At 44.3% G+C, this 12,053-nt stretch overlaps 1 non-coding gene across 1 annotated transcript; it reads right to left on the reverse strand.

The window, feature by feature from the left end:
- Positions 1-7,658: 7,658 nt before the first annotated feature.
- Positions 7,659-7,731, reverse strand: trnaa-agc (transfer RNA alanine (anticodon AGC)). Its single transcript has one exon. It is a non-coding gene; the product is annotated as a tRNA-Ala (tRNA).
- Between the last annotated feature and the right edge of the window lie 4,322 nt (positions 7,732-12,053).

Below are 12,053 nucleotides of genomic sequence, written 5' to 3' on the forward strand. Positions count from 1 at the left end.
CACACACACACACAATGAGCTGAGATTTAAGAACCATTAACCAGTCATTACCCTGCAGAGGAAGAGCACTAGAATAGTGAATAAATGGCATTTATAGGGATCTAATCTCAAAATATGTCTACCTAAACAGAGTAATGTCCCCATAAATTCAATAAAACGTGTATACACACAGGTCGAGCTGTGCCACCCACATCCTGAGGTTGGCAGGAACCCACACCCAACATGAGAGTGGAGACTGACATAGACAAACCCCCCCCAGCACGCACACGCACACACACACACACACACAAACACACACCACCCACACACTCCCCTACACACGGGTTTATCGTGCCACTCACCCTGAGGAGGTGACACGCCTCTGTGATAAGGCCATGGGTAGCCGCTCTGGCAGACAGACATCCCATCCCTGCAGGGGAGCCGTGCTGGGAAACACAACTGATCGAGAGGCAAAAACACCTTCTGACTGCCGTCAAATTTAAATCCTGGAGTTATAATCTAAATTATGTCATGGATTTGCTTAATTTGAACAAATTTTGTTGCATTTTCTTGACCATTTCCCCCCTGTCAAGGTCGGGGGGAAGGTTGGGTCCTACCCAAGTTGGGTGGGGGCAGGTCCACCCTTGAAGGGGTCTCCAGCTCATCGCACTGAGCGACCACCACCCCCATTCATTCACTCATTCAAACAATTTCAATCACAATTACTTGAATATTTGCCAAGGCCGGCGGGCCGAGCTGGATGACCAGTGTTGGCCCTCTTGATGGGAGGCTTTGAAGAACTAATTGACATTGTCGTTTGCAGAAGGAAGTTTTCATTTCACCAAAGCCCCCGCACCACACACACACACACACACAACACACACACACACACAAACACACACCACCCACACACTCCCCTACACACGGGTTTATCGTGCCACTCACCCTGAGGAGGTGACACGCCTCTGTGATAAGGCCATGGGTAGCCGCTCTGGCAGACAGACATCCCATCCCTGCAGGGGAGCCGTGCTGGGAAACACAACTGATCGAGAGGCAAAAACGCCTTCTGACTACCGTCAAATTTAAATCCTGGAGTTATAATCTAAATTATGTCATGGATTTGCTTAATTTGAACAAATTTTGTTGCATTTTCCTGACCATTTCCCCCCTGTCAAGGTCGGGGGGAAGGTTGGGTCCTACCCAAGTTGGGTGGGGGCAGGTCCACCCTTGAAGGGGTCTCCAGCTCATCGCACTGAGCGACCACCACCCCCATTCATTCACTCATTCAAACAATTTCAATCACAATTACTTGAATATTTGCCAAGGCCGGCGGGCCGAGCTGGATGACCAGTGTTGGCCCTCTTGATGGGAGGCTTTGAAGAACTAATTGACATTGTCGTTTGCAGAAGGAAGTTTTCATTTCACCAAAGCCCCCGCACCACACACACACACACACACACACACCACACACACACACACACACACAGAAGGTCAGGGGTCTCTGCTGAAGATGCTGTTTTTGCTTACTATCTCCTCTAAAACATCAAGTGTCCACCTCATCCTTTGCCATTGCCCAAACAAATTCTTTTGAATTAACGACTGGAAATGAATCCTCACCATCTAGATTAATCATCTGATTCTTCATCTGATTTTCAGATCAGAGGTTGTTCGACCACGCTGCTGTGGTGAAAACTTTATAAAACAAGTTAAAGAATTTGGAAAAGAAGAAAGATTAGTAGGGAATGAACACAGTGATGTGTAATTAGTGCTAATCTACAGGAGAATCCTGAAGGTCCATCGGTCCCTCCTGTCTGGACCAGTCACCACTATGAAATCCAACCCTCATTTCCCTCTCTGCCCCTCGGTGACCTGCGAGGAACTCTGTGAGGATATTATGTTCCACCGTCTAAGACTCACAGATCAAATATTTGAGGTCCTGTGCCGAAGAGGGAGGGGGGCCAAAAGGTAGCTTCATTCCTTCAATAGCAGGAAATATCCCCTTAGGCCCGATGAGCCCACATCAGGACTTTCAGGTTAAATAAGCAGCAGCTACTTTCACAGGAAAGAAGGGAAAAGGGTAGAGAAGAATGGTTAGAGTGACAAATATTGGCTGAGGCCTAGAAATAAAGGGGCAGCGGGCCTTGTATCAGGAGAAAATGGGATTTGTTTTGAAACAGAGCTTTTCCAGAGGATGTGGCAGAGTTTGTCACAGGAAGCGATTCCATGAAAATATCTGCTTCGGGTTTTCCTCGATTAAGATTAGTGAGCCATTTGAGAGTGTCATGTTCCATGAAAGCACAGCTGGCGGTGATGGGTAAACCATCACACACGTTCATGTGGACGGCTTTGTGCAGGAAACGCTAATGTTTATCACATTTATGTTGTCTATTTTTGAAAGAAGTGACATAATTGTAGCTAACACAGTGAATTTTGTATCAAATGTAATAGTCTTGAAAGCGTAATGTGCAAATACGACACGAGTTTGCTGTTGTTTAAATCCCTTAAAACTGCAGCTCAGCGTCTCTGCAGGCTCGTCATGCCACACTTAATTGATGGAATCTGAACTGGATCTGGGCCTCATGTCACATAAACCACATCATTCCGGCGTTCCAAGGGAAATGGGAGACAAGCTAAAAGGATGGCTGTGTTCTGCCAGGGCTTTTCTGAATCTACCCTGACCCAGGCGCCCCTGCAGCCCCTTCACAGCCATGCAGGAAGAAATTACAGCGAGACGTCGCACTTGGAGGTATGTTTTCATTTACTGCCTGGGAAACAGTGGAAGGGGCGTTTTCAGAGCCAATGTGGATTTATGGGCAGGTTTCGCTGTTGCCTTTCCTGCTATTGTGTTTTCTGTCGAAAGGAAGAAAGAAAAAATTCTTCTCAAAAAGTTAAAAAAAAGTTGGGTTTATATGTTTTCACTGCCAGAGCTATCGGTTGCTATGATGCTAATTCTTTAACAGTTACATAGCACATCTGGCAACAATAGCAATAACAACGTTGTCTTATAATCCACAGCTGCTGCTAGCCTAGCAGCTGTTCTTTTCTGATACATGACTAAATTTGAAATGCTTTTATTGGAAAAATGACGCTAATGGACAGATAGGATCAGGTGACGCTGGTGACGCTGTTGCCAAACGGCTAATCATACAAGATTAGCCGTTTGGCAACAGCGTCACCTGCGGAGCGCCTCTTCAGACACGTGTTGGGCAGCTACAATGCATTAAAAAACAAACCAATGCTGCTTCAAAAAGACACATTTCAGCATGTGAAATCTTTGTTTCTTTCAAAAAATTGCACGAAGAGGAAAGAATCATCTTAGGAGCCTGAACTCAACAGTTCCTGACAGATTGATTGCAAGGAAAATCCAAGTCATTGTGTTTGCAACAGCACAAACTCCTCGTCCCCTGTGCCTATTAGTAAAAGGCGGTTCAAAAAGTGTTTATGTTCATGCTTCCTCACTCTTCACCGCTGCTACCTGCACACTTGCCTTGTAAAGTCACCGCAGAATGGGCAGGAACTCCGCTCAGCTCTTTTCACCACTTCTTCCATGAAAAGACCACAGGGGAGAAACCTTGGTACGCTGACAGAAATATTCCGAACTCTCCGTGACCCCCTACAAACAAGAACAAACACCCTTTAACATGTGCTGTGTTGGATCGCAATATTCTGGAGTGTATCGCTGCGTGTCCACGTGTTCTCTGAATGAAGACTTTAAGGAGAAAAATGCCAATTTCAAAATGTATTTAGCAAATAGAACCAATTCAAGATACAAATATTACAGAGCTCCGGGACAGTTCAAAACCCTACAATAACAGAGTCAATTGGCAAGGCATGAAGTCTGACAACCTAACTAGCCCTTGACCCAGTCTTTTGTAGAAACACACAGGCAAATTATTGATGCTAATCCAGTCCGATGTCTTCTGATTGGATGACCTTGTCTTCTCCTTCCAGTTCCATTGGATGCTGGCACAGTCCTTGTTCTCCATTGTTTCCCAGATAGCCCGGTCAAAGTTCACATTCTTCTTGCAGATGAACTTATTAACACTAAATTATGCTGTCCAGTTTTAGATGGGTGTTTAACACTTTCAGCCTGACTATCTTCCCTACAATTATCTAAACAACAGCCATGTGTCAACTGACTACTTATCTTTATTACACATGCTAATGCTTATATTATCCCTAACATCTAAACTAATTCTGACATAAAACAGAAACATATACAAAAAAGCAGACACAATTCTCTACAGCTGCTGCACACACTTTACAAACCTTTACAAACCTCTGCACAAGTGAAACCCAGACACATGGCAACACTGAGGAAGTCACTCTTGTGATGTTAAACACGCTGAAAGGCGCAGGAGTAGAAGTGTGCCCAAAACCTGACTCACTTTTTCTACAGTGAAATCCATGAGGCCAAAATGAGTATTGTGTTACTTCAAATACAACTATTTCTGAATTTAAACAACACAAACCACACTCAAAATGCCCCCAATAAGTAATTGAGTAAACCTGATAAATGTGCTTCATGAGGGGCTTAACTTTAATCAAACCAGCTGCATTTGGAATAATGTGTTTTCTGGAGGCTCTCCACTGTCACTGACAGTCAGCCAGCATTTCCCGTGCACCCCAGCCTCCTTTTTATAAATAAACTGATTCGTCCTATAGAGCAGAGCTATTTTTGTAACCCACAGCCCCTTAGTGTTTCCTCTCAGGCTAGATACGTGCATATATGAGTGCATGTGGACATGACAGGTCAGCGGAGGGGGACTGTCGAGAGAATGAGCAGCTCCCCAACAGAAAGCGCAGTGTTTGTTTTGACGTGTGTCAGCTGCTGCTGGGGGGTTTAAGGGGCTTGAGCTAACCTGCAGACGGCTGCTTCCATATTTCCTCACCCTCTCACATTTACTTATTCATACTAGACACAGGAGTTCCAAAAGGCCCATTGTCTTAGGATAACATCGCAACAATGTCCCAAAGTCACGTGATCTGGAGCCCAGCCATAATATCCAGGGCGCTCGGTTTTTGGTCCATATTGTTTTTCCAAATCTAGGTTGTAAATGGATGAGCCTGCAAGTCCCATCTGGTTTTCCCACACAAAAAAGGCTTCCCTTTGAACCTCCTGAGGAAAATAACGTCTTCTGACTTGAATGAGGTTACAGGGGACACTGGGAATGCAGAAGGTTCATCTCAAAATGTCCTTTTCCTCAGTTGACAAAAAGTTGAATTTCATTTGTGTCAACCATGATTCTGTCTGTCGATGAACGTTTTCTAACAGAACAACGGTGCTGTTTGTTCTCAGAATTGTGCTTTGCTTTTTCTGTTGAGGGACCAGAGGCAGAACAGAACCCTCCTTCCCTGCTTAAATCTGTATTCAGGATTCTTCCACTGTCTTTGGACACGTTAAGGCTGAAAAGACAGTGAGAAGAGTAGCGTCAACTTGGCCCAATTGGTGTGGCACCTTCAAAGTGAGAACAAACTTTCAACAGATGTTGCTCATGTCCACTAAAATGCAAAGCATGTCTAAAGCATTGATCCACTCTTTGTTGGATCAATGCTTTGTCTTATCATACATGATCAACTGTGTGAATTTCATTGTTATGCTGATGACACCCAGCTTTATTTATCCATGAAACCAGAGGAGACAGAGAAGTTAGTGAAGCTTCAGACCTGTCTTAAAGACATAAAGTCCTGGATGTCTTCAAATTTCCTCCTCCTTAACCCAGGAAAAACTGAGGTCATGGTGTTTGGTCCTGAACCTCTCAGGGATAGATTAGATCACATGATCACTCTAGATGGTATCTCATTAGCATCTAGTCTCTCTGTGAGGAATCCAGGAGTAACTTTTGACCAAAATCTCTCCTTCAACTCACACATTAAATTAGTCTCTAGAAGTGCCTTTTTTCACTTGAGGAACATCACAAAGATCAGGAAGCTACTGACCCACCATGATGCTGAAAAGTTAATTCATGCTTTTGTTACTTCCAGGCTGGACTATTGTAATTCTTTATTATCAGGGTGTCCAAACAACTCTTTAAGAAGCCTCCAGCTGATCCAAAATGCTGCAGCCAGAGTTCTGACAGGTATTGACAAAAGAGATCACATAACTCCTGTACTGGTGTCTCTTCATTGGCTGCCCGTTAAATTTAGAATAATTTTTAAAACCCTTCTTTTGACCTACAAGGTCCTCAGAGGCCTAGCTCCATCCTACCTGGAGGAGCTAGTGATACCTTATCAGCCCAATAGACCGCTCCGCTCTCAGAATGCTGGTCTACTTGTGGTTCCCAGAGTTTCTAGGAGTAGAATGGGGAGCCGAGCATTTAGCTACCAGGCCCCCCTGCTATGGAACCAGCTCCCTGTCCAGGTACGGGAGGCTGACTCCATCGCTACTTTTAAGATCAGACTTAAAACCTACCTCTTTGAAAAAGCTTATTGTTGTTAATTCTATAGTTCCAGTTACTATCATAGATAGACAAATTATCATACTTAGGGGGTCGTCTAATCATTAGGTTAACATCTTAGCTATGCTGCTATAGGCCAAGGCTGCCGGGGTCCAGGAACATGATCACCTGACAGGCCTCTGTCACCCCACTGGGTCATGGTTTCCTCTCCTCTCCTCTCCTCTCCTCTCCTCTCCTCTCCTCTCCTCTCCTCTCCTCTCCTCTCCTCTCCTCTCCTCTCCTCTCCTCTCCTCTCCTCCTCCTCCTGAAGCAGACTAGTTATGCTGATTCCTGTGTAGTTTTTCTGCTTCTCCCCACCCCTTATTTATTTACAGGTATCGCCGCCTTCGGAGCTGCATGATGACCTCCAGCCCCGCTGACCCATTGTATAGTGTATTTTTGTGTGTGTTTCTGTGCTCTTTGCCTCTCCTCTCCTCCTCTCCTCCTCTCCTCTCCTCTCCTCTCCTCTTCTCTTCTCTTCTTCTCTTCTCTTCTTCTCTTCTCTTCTCCTCTCCTCTCTCCTCTCCTCTCTCTCTCTCTCTCTTCTCTTCTCTTCTCTTCTCCTCTCCTCTCTCTCTTCTCTTCTCCTCTCCTCTCCTCTCCTCTCCTCTCCTCTCCTCTCCTCTCCTCTCCTCTCCTCTCCTCTCCTCTCTCTTTACCCAGCTGGCCTTTAGCAGGAGGGCCCCCCTACCTGGTCCTGCTCAAGGTTTCTTCCTGTTAAAGGGGAGTTTTTCCTTGCCACTGTTGCTTGTCTGGGGTTAGGCCCTGGGATTCTGGAAAGCGCCTTGAAACAATTTTGATTGTATAAGACGCTATATAAATAAAGATTGATTTGATTTGAATTAAACTCATGCCATACATGACTTTGTGTAATGCTTAGCCACTTCCTGGTGTTGAGAAGATGGAATGGTTTTATTTTAAAATGTTGATCTGTTCTATCAAGAGCATGTACAGAAAGATTCATCGCTTGTGTTGTTTTGCGCCTACTACAATGACAGAATGTTAAGTGTATATAGAAAGTTGTGTTAGCACTAATTACAAGCATGTGTGTTGTGCTAAATGGAGGATCCGGGCATGGGTCAGATGACTGGCATGATTTGAATGGTATTGTCATAGAAAATAAGGAAATACTTTATATAAAACGATTAGCTTTTAAAATCTTATTTTTACAAGATTCAAGGACGTCAAGTGCGCGGTATGAAGATATTTCATGACCAGATTAAATAAATACAAAAAAACTTTTGGAGGATGCGGGCATCGATCCCGCTACCTCTCGCATGCTAAGCGAGCGCTCTACCATTTGAGCTAATCCCCCTGATGCCGCAGATGGGCGAAGAGTGGTACAATTTAGCAATTTTTTCCCCCTTGCAACTTTGTATCTAGCTTTTTTCCCTTGACTGCCCGAGCACAAATTAGTTCTGCACGGATTGTTTTTGTGAACAGTCAGGGGAAAAAAGCTGTTCTTTTCTGGCACAATTTGCACTGCTTATAAAATTATCCCACGTATTCTGCCAAACAGCTAAACGCGATGGCAGCGTCTGGGTTGTCATGGATCGGAACAATTACGCAACAGGCCTGTTTCTGGCGCTGCCTGGTGATGGAAAGTACAATCAAATCTGTGTTGAAACTCTTTTGGGGCACTGATATCAGGAGAGGAAAATGGTGAGGTCAAGAATGAGGAGACCTCCTGAGATATGGCTATTGTGGCCTGAGGAAAAGGACTGCACTGCTCTCCGTCAGCTTTATGAGAGAGCTGGAATGTTCCTGCTGTCTCACTCTTGGTTCTTGTTTTTCCACTAATTACGACACATCTGCAGAGAGGCAGCAGCCTGCCCTTAAGATTACTTTATAAACTCGTGAAAACATGAGTATGGAGAGCCTCTATTCCACACAGTTGAACCTAAAGTCAATAAATTAAAGGTCTTTTTTAGACAGTTTGATGAAGTGTCGGTTTCTCTGGCGTGTCCTGTATTCCCACATGGACATCAACCAATATAATGGACATTTCTGAACTTTGGTACTGGTCATGTGACTCTCCGTGAGGGACACTCTGAAGGCATGAACAGAAACTTTAAAACGGAATCTTTCTGACCTTAGAAGGTGCCTGTTTTTCATACAACTCATGTGTAGATCAGAAACACGTGAACATCCCATATACACGACTGATGCCATGATGAGGGTCAGTTCAATCTTCACCGCGGTTTAAACCTGTGGTAAGATCTTTATATAGTTGAAACCTGAAACAGTTCTGAGTCACTGGGTCCTTTGTTATAGTTAAACGATACAATAGAACTATTTATTTTAGAGTTCATGCTGCACACAAATTCAAAAACAGTGAGTGTCAAAAACAGTAAGTTAGGAACCAGTTCCAAATAAATGGTGGAACGTTGAAGGATATGGCTTAACTATGTCTGTATTTAGCCTGCTTTACTGCTTTATGTAGTTATTGCTAAATTGTTGCTGAGAATGACAGGAGAACATGCAGTAATGAACAATTTGTTCTTCGCTCAGTTAAAAGCTGGCTTCAGTGACATGACGACAGCATAAACCAAATCTCATTTCTGAGGCTTTATTTGAATGTGCGCTCTGCTTGTTGGTCCAGTCTCCAGGAAACGAGCTGAGCGCAAACGTGTAAAACAAGGTAACAAACCCAGGAACTCCCAAGTAACAAATCACCAAACACCTTTGAATTTTCTGCACTGACTTAAAATAATAACATCTCACATTCATAACAATACCATAGAACATGACATTTCTGACCCAGCCCCCAGGTCATGTCCAGGTCGTTAGAGCGTTTATTGATTATCAGGTTAAATCTGAACATAGGCGCAAACCCCACAAAGGCTGGTTGTGGGTTATATAACTGCCACATGGTTGTTTTCAAGGTTATGATGGAAATCCTTGGTAATACAAAGAGTTGCTTTGTTGCAGCTGTGATGTAACACAGGAAGAGTCCGTCAGGAGACAAAGTTAGCCTTTCTGCTCTGCCTTGGTGGGTTTAATTCCGTTAACGGAGTTTATTTCCTAGTATAAAGGCATCAGGTGGATCACTGCACCTTGGACAGGTGCTCCACAATAGCAGGTCCAGATGTTCCCTGAAGCCTTAAGTTAGTGGTTCAACTCTCCTCGCAGAGATACAGACTCATTAATCATAGTCATTAGAGAAGGAATTCCACAGGGGTATATGCTTGGATCAGCGCAGGTCTTCCTTATTAATGATATCATTTTGTGGTTCCTTAGATTTGTCACCACTCAGTTTGCATCACCTTTTCAGTTGCGGCTGGAAATTCCCTCATGTCTCTGCTAAACCCGGAGTCCCACACAAGGTTACAACCACTAATCTGTGCATCACTGTGACATTTTATTCTTGTAAAACCGACATCCAGGAGTCATGTATAGCTCACGATTCCAAGTGTCAGTGCAGAAATTCCTGCGGTGTTGCTCTGGTTCTGGCAGTGCTCTCGGAACTGGCTCTCCTCGCTACTCCCTGGTGCCATTAATCACTTGCTGCAGCCATTTATGTAACGTTCGTACCAGTAATTCTGGTATGTAATCTCGAGAGCGGCCCCTTGTCAAACTAAAACTGGACAATCTGGACATTTATGCAGGTGCAGATGAGTGAAAAAGTGTAAAACACAGCAAATTGTGATCAAAGGAATCCAAACAAAAATCAAAGGAAGCTGCGTTTGAGTCGGCTGAGGGTGCAAAGACAGTCGGTGGTCCTCTCCTGACAGCCGAGAGCCCTCAGAGGGCTTCCAGCTATGCAAATCTCACCACTCAATCCCTTTAGGGATCACGGGAAGGATGCTGGATCCTTCCAGCCGCATTTGGTCAGCATCTCATTGCAGGGCCCTATGTGAGCTTGATACCTTGCTCAAGGGTACCTCGGCAGTGCCCTGAATGTGAACTGAGCTGCCAACACCACAAGGCGTTCTATGGTGGTATTCTATTAAAGGATCCAGCGGGGCTGAACGGCCCGTGTGATGGAATCCCAGTCTAGATCCCAGATCTCTGTGGAGGAGATCACTGAAGAACTTTATTCATTCAGGCACTGCAGCAACTATGGACTCAGCTGTAGATTAGAGAGTGTAGTCCTCAATTGTGTTGTGAAAAACTGTGAATTTGTGTGACAGTTATGGCATCCAGGCGTCTAAACCTGCCGTAAACTGTGATCAACTCATGATGGGAAAAAAATCTGTTTTTTTGGATGTGCGTCAGGGGATTTTTCCATGGACGGCGTGTCCTGCTCCCAGACAATGAGCAGTATTTGAGTTGGCAGCCGCAGATTCCCACTTTCGCTCCAGCGCAGGAGGGGAAAAGGGAGAAAAAGGGCAAAATCGTCAGAGCATCAGCGTCATCTCTGACCAGATTCTTCAGGCTGCTCCAGATCACCGTGTGTCACCCGCTTTCAAGTGACTGCCGCTGAGATTGAGTCATCTGTGATCTTACGTCCAATTATCTTTTTTCTTGTCTTGCGTTAGAAATAACAGCTGTGGTTCATTGGAAATGTTGGATTTTAACATCAGTTTTGCATCATTCACCCCTCTAAATAAAACAATAAATAAATCGTCTCTAGGTGTTCTGTAGATTCTCAATAATCCAGGTCATTGTATCCAAGGTAGTTTTCTACCTTCTGGATAAAAGGCGAAACGTCTTCAAGAGAAGAAACCCAGTCCAGTTGACAGAGAAAACTACCTTGGGTCTCTAGGTGTTTAACGGAGAGACAGTGTTTTATTGTCAATACAGATGATTTGGTTTTCCCATTAAAGGCTTCCCTCCCAAATGACACAGAAACCAACTAAATTCAACAACACAACACTAACAAGACTCTTCCGTGTGCTCAACAGGAGCAGGAGAAGCATCAACATATTGAGTGACTCCAAAAATTACAGACCAGCTAATTGACATTTTGTAGAACTCATCATTCACAATTTAGCAGTTTATGAATATCAGTCTCACAAAACAAAATAAAATATATTTTAAAGAAATACATACACTTCAAAGGCATCCACTCACATTTTAACGTGTAAAACGTTACCCTGTTTTGACCTTCAGGCCCTTTTGACCTTGACCTTCAGGATCACCGCAATTTTCCCAGTTTTTCCCCAACTAAAGGAATTTGCATTTCCTTTCCCCAGAATTCTTGGACCATATTCTGGTCAAGAGCTTTTTCCCAGTAAAGAGTGTCATCCGTCTAACTAGTCTCTGTATTCCACGGGCCTGCCAGATGAACCTGAGCCTCGGGAAAGGCCCGGGGGAGGAACCCCCCCAGTATTTCAGTGACTCTACGCTCGTTCGGCTTTTCTCTTTGCTAAGAGGATGAATGTTTGTGCCAGCGCTTGTTAATCAGCACCTCCAAGGCCCCTGAACACCCCCCTCCCATTCCTCCTGGACTACCTGCACTTTGGCTTTGGAGACAAACAACACTTGAATGTGTTTTTGTTTTATTTCTTGTGCTTTTTACTAGCTGATGATTTGAGAGGAAAGTGTGCCTTTGTTCACACATCCCCTTTGGCAGGGGTCTTGTGTGTTGGTGCCACTATGGGGTCATTTAACAGTGAGGCTATAAAGAAATACTTCACTAATATGCCAACTCGTAAATCCGTTGTGACATCTGCCAGAGTATGTTATGTGTTC

The sequence above is a fragment of the Takifugu flavidus genome, chromosome 19 (assembly GCF_003711565.1).
Source record: "Takifugu flavidus isolate HTHZ2018 chromosome 19, ASM371156v2, whole genome shotgun sequence".
Classification (NCBI taxonomy): domain Eukaryota; kingdom Metazoa; phylum Chordata; class Actinopteri; order Tetraodontiformes; family Tetraodontidae; genus Takifugu; species Takifugu flavidus.